Consider the following 5,904-nt stretch of genomic DNA (forward strand, 5'->3'; position numbering starts at 1 on the left):
AATTTATGCTATGGTCACAAACCCCTAAAGTAGCCTGCTCGGCGGCCGAGCGGCGAGTTTTTAACCAATTCTGCCCGGCGGCTGCCCGGCCACCGAGCGGCGGCCGCCCAGGCACCGCTCGTTTTTAGAGCATCGCTCGGTCGCCGCTGAAGTTTTAGCGCAGAGTTAAAATTTGGGCGGCGCCTGCTCACTTTTCACTCACCGCCCAAAATACGCTCGGTGCCTGGGCGGTCGCCGCCCGGGCACCGACCTAATCGCTGGGCGATGCCTAAGTCCAGCAGCGACCGAGCAGGCTACTGATCGGTCGGTCGCTGTTCTGATTTGTGACCATAGCTTTAGTCGTGAAATGAAATCAAGAAATTAATTTCATAACATAGTTTTTATTATTATTGTGCATTTCAGTCACCCAAAACTAATTACTGTTGTTGGTACAGGACAAATCAGTGGATCTACTACCGGTAGACCATTTAAGTTGAGGTCTAGACCTCTTTTAAATTGATTTTGCTTGCAAGAATACCAGCCTAGGTCTCTCTCTAGTTTTAGCAAGGAGTTACCAGCACCTTGGTTTCAGATAATTGAGATATTTTATGTGGTCGTTCTGACCTTTTTTTAAAACCCCAAAACAACTCAGTAACCATAGAATATAGCTGGTGACTAAATATGCTGCTTTAATTCTTTAAAAAAAAATTTATTATGCCAGCTGAAAAATTTATCATGATTTGATATGTGACCATGTGACAGTTTTGCCCAAGATATGGGCTAGAGAAAGAATAGTAAAAATCCTATTTATCAAGCAAAAGATATGTTAAAGGTAAAGACCAGTATTGGAAACGCCCCAATTTCAAAAAATGAAATGGAAGCTCTCATTACCAATCATGTGAAAGAATATGTTTTGACTAATACATGATGATAAAAAATTTGCCGGGAAACCGTCTACTAATTCATATATTTGGTAAATTTGTTTCTCTCATGGTCTGTGAGAGATATAGGGTAGTCCCATATACATCTTTCTGTGTATAGTGCTTGTAACTTTACGAAGAATGGGCCAAATTTCTTATCATTTTGATGATTCCAGAACCTTGCAGATGCTAGATGCTAGATGATCAACCTTTTCTGATCGATTCCACAACGTTTCTTTCACAATGCAATCGCATGACCATAACTGGTCTTTACCTTTAAGCTTGTTAATTTAAACTTCTGTGTAAAAGCATTCAAGATAATGTCCCTCTGGCTCTGAGCAAATAATAAAGTAGGTAAAGTTATTTGAGCTCAGGATGATGCGGTGCTAGAGGATGTAAGCTTCATAGCCAGTAGTGTGGATAAATCTTAACTCATTTGATAGATCAGGCTGAAGTCACAAAAGAGGCTGTTTTAGTTATTCTTTATTGCCCCTAGCCCAGTAAATATTGGCTGAATGTGTGTTGTATAGAAATGTTGTTTTTTGTTGTACTGAAAGTTGTTATTGTTGTGCTTGTACCATTGATAATGATCATTGCAAAGAATTCTATTCTGAAATACTGTATAAACTCAAAGACAGTGTAACATCATTATAATAGGATTATAATAGAACAGAACCTCCTGATAACAGGAGACTTGGACCATGAAAATTACCTCGGTATATATAAGGTACATGTAAAAAGCGATATAAAGAATATAAAGAAGTGGGACCTGCATTATTACCTTGCTAAACGGCTCTCTTATATCAGAGCTCATTATAATATGGTTGCACTGTACTTTGTGGTAAAATGATTTTTTTTTTGGGGGGGGGGGAATTATTTTCCCTATTTAACTGTTATTACTAGTATATATGATTTTGTTTTAAATTCAGCATGTAGGGAATTGTGTCTGTTGCACAACTTCATGTAGATAATAGATCTTGCCTTTATTTCAACTGTCTAACACTTACAGAGAGGATAGGCATGGTCTCAATGCAGCTGCATAGTGCTGAAGAAGGAATTATTTTTATTTTGAAAAAAAGAATGTGCTGTATTTGTTTTAATTTTTTGACTCACTTATTATTTCTCCATCCTTTGTAACCCGGCCCTGGCCTTCTATCCAAGTGTTTCTCTGATAAGCATAGATGAACTGTGAACTGTGACTTGTATTACTTTGTTTCATTGGTAATTGGGAAAAATGTATCATCCATGGGTATAAATTCCAGAATGAAGTCACCTGTGTCTGATTCTGGAAGAAAAAAACCCAGACATTCTATGTCCAAACTCATCATTCAGCCTTTCCAATTCTTGGGTGGGATTCGCATCTTATAGTAAGGAAGGGTTCAGTATAATTATCTTTTTTTTTTTTTTTTTTACAGGGTAACTTTTGTGTGACATACTGTGTGCTTTTATTCATTCATGGCTTTGATATAACTATAAGTGTGCGTGCCCTACTTTCCTCAATACCTTGCTTTGCTGGCATACACCAAGCGTGGTGTTTTAAGTATAATAAGGTTTGGCTTGCCTTTTACTCTGCATGTTGCCGTATAACTAGGATTTGTAGTGACAGATCTTAAACTTCAACATTCTTTTTCTCACTCTATTAGAAGACCCAGTTAACAATTATTGTCATTGGATTAACAATTCAAACTTGACATTTCTTTTGTTTTCTTCAGCCGTAACATTTACATATATGCGTGTGCATATGGTACATTACAAGATGCAATTGTGTGACATATTTGAAATATACATGTTTTAGTCATAGATGTTTGTTTTATCTTTAATTGGAAGCAACTTTGCATGCCCAGTCCGAAGGGCGTTAGTTTTACTATTTCCCTATCGCCCATCTGTCAGGCACATGGCAAGTAAATGACCTTGCGATTCATGAATAATTCATAAACTAAGGTAAATCTATTCATGACCTAGTTAGAGTAGTAAATGTATACCGTACGAAAATTGAGTTTGTACGTTTTATAGGGTTTGTATTCCTTTGCATCAGAGTTTTCATTTCTTATGCCACCTTGTTGCCGTAAGTCAGTATATTTATTTCTTTAAAGAGGCTTCCCTTTTCTAAATATAACCATGTACCCAGAAAACTGATGACTCTTCAGAAAGGGACATTTATGTTCATTTTATTATGTTTGTCATGATCATGATTAATATGATTATTTTATTGTATGATTACATGTATACAGTTATACTTTGTGGTAGAAAAAAAAATGAAACTCAAATTTTTGAGTGTTGGAACCTAATGTAGACTTGTATGCACTTTTTAAGGCTTATAAAAATAGCTGTTGATTTCATTATTTACATGTCATGTATTCATATGTTGCAGTAAACATAAATAATGTACTACCGGTAATCAATCTGGGACTAATAGTTTACTCTGGAAAAAACAAGACCTTGCTTTCTCTGTTCAGTTTGCTGCATTTGGAAATAGCATATAGGTATTCCTATATAATTAAAAAATGTGCTAATTAATCTGGGACTAATAGCTAGTTTACTGTGGGGAAATAAAAGACCTTGCTCTCTCCGTTTAGTGTGCTGCATCAGAAGATATGTAGGATGGATCAAGTAATAGCAAATAGGTATTCTTATATAATTAAAGGTCAGTGATTCAAGCAGAAACTGGCAACCACTTTATTCATCTTCATCACTGAACAGAGTAGTCCACAATCTGGCCGATTTCCTTTTACCAATCTACTAACGCAATCTTGACACAAGCCAAAGATGGCTCAATTCCCAAATTTGTAGGCCCAGCGGAAGAATGAGCTTGGCATATGAATATGTGGATTCCGCCATCTTCGGCTTGCAGCAGGTAGGGGAGAGATCGCAAATAAAATAAAACTGGTGACATTCTGGACTCTGATTAGGGTGGCAAATGTACTTTCCCTCATGTAGTTCAATAGCTAGTCTTCTTTAAACATTCTCGTCATGGTGATTTTAAAGTCTTTAATAGCTTTTAAGTAAAATGTGTGTACCGGTATATGTGACAAGCAAAGACTGATGCCAAATATTGTAAATATTATATATTAAAGATAAGAGCTTGGGCATTAGTAATACAAGTACTTGCAGCGTAAAGCAAAAGATAACATTAAGTATATGGTCTGAATTAATGTGTCTCCCTATACTGGTATTTGATAAGAATGAAACATTCTTGTGTACAGCCTTTTCTTTCTTTCTTTACTTCCATCTTTGCTGCTATTTAATGAAACAAAAACCAAATAGTACATCCAAAACAAATATATGTTTTGTTTTACAAATAGATAAGCCTTTTTTCTTTGATGTACTACTTGTAATTTTTAAAAGTATGGAATAAGATTCAGTATTCCCCAAAATATTTTAGTGGCCAGCAATCCAACCTAGAAAAAAACACTTGTCAAAAACTGGAATTGTCTATTAGTGTTTATGTATACTCCATGTTAAGAACCCAATGAAAGTACACTGTAATCACATCCTTTGTGTAAAATCTTGCATAGTTCAGTATTGCATGAAGTGTGAACATAATGTTAGTGTAGTATGTGCTGTTCATTGTGCTACATTGAATTATGTGAGAATTCATATAATATTATGATGTCAATTATGATAGCAATAAAACTATGGATGGCATATTAGCACAACAATTACTTGTTTTGCTATGCTGGTTTTATGGAAGCAGTTTATCACATCGTGCCGGAACCAGGCTTAATTTTGTGTATACCGTAACATACATTACATGTAGGTAACTAATCAATGCATTCAAGGATTTTTCTGAGTGTACTGTACTGATATAATGTATAACATGAATGTTTGTAAACCACTGTTAGTGTGCTTTTCAGAAAGTGATTTACGTGGATGATGTACAGTGCCCGATGTGGCACCCCTCCCCCCTCCAGGTATAGCTGGAAGGAGAGGTAGTAGAGCTTTGAAATGCAGGGCATCGTTTTCACAAAATCGTCTTAAGAACAAGTTCTCTGAAAATCCATAGGAATGCATGTATTACATTTAATGCACGTTTTAATGGGATGTTGGTGAACTTGTATTTATGACGGTTCTGTGAAACGATGCTCAGCTCATGCAGGTTCTTATGACTAAAGCCCTGATGTAAATGTGACGCATGTATATGAATATCCCAGTATACCAATATTCTTGTATCTCGTTCATATTAGCCTACATATAAGTCACATGAAGACTCGCTTGTTTTTCTTTCCTTACGGTATGTTCCCTCTTGAATGAGAAGTGTGCATAATTAAATCTACAATACTTGTTTGTTTTGTCTTGTTTGATCAATACAAATGAAACGCTGCAAGCCTGCAAGTAATATTTTAATTTCTTATACATGTAAGATCAAATATAAAAGGCTTGTACATAAAATGCTGATAAAGTGTATTCATATTTTCTCATTTTGTGTAATACTCCATGTGGTTGTGAGTGAGTGTGCGTGTGTGCGTGTGTGTGTTTGTGTGTGTAATTTGGTTTTTATACACATGTGTATCAATCAAATATGATTATTTACGTCTGGAGAACGACCTTTAACGTCACCATCCGAAAGTGTGAGTGAGTTGTGAGTGGCTGATGGAAAACTATGTGACTGTTGTGATCGAGTGGCCGATGGACGACTTTAAGGATCATGATGCCAATGTTTGTTGGCAAGTCCAAATTATGTGGTCATTAGATGTCCAATACATCACCAAGTACAGGTATACTATCATGGACTGGAAAATCAATCAAAACTTGAAGAAAAAAACTCTCTGATCCAAACTATAATAGGGCAATAGGGCAATAGGACCATCAGGTACAGTTCTCAACTAAATTATTCACACCCTTACCAAGTTTTGTAATAGTTTGCAGTATGTGAAAAATTGGTTTGTCCAAATTCTGTTTCTTGAAAATATGACAAATTAAATATAACATGTAAAAGTATTCAATACAGACCATCATTCTCAAGAACAATTAACATAATGTACGCATACTACAAGTTACACACATA

The sequence above is a fragment of the Strongylocentrotus purpuratus genome, unplaced genomic scaffold, assembly GCF_000002235.5.
Source record: "Strongylocentrotus purpuratus isolate Spur 01 unplaced genomic scaffold, Spur_5.0 spur5_scaffold_2, whole genome shotgun sequence".
NCBI lineage: Eukaryota > Metazoa > Echinodermata > Echinoidea > Camarodonta > Strongylocentrotidae > Strongylocentrotus > Strongylocentrotus purpuratus.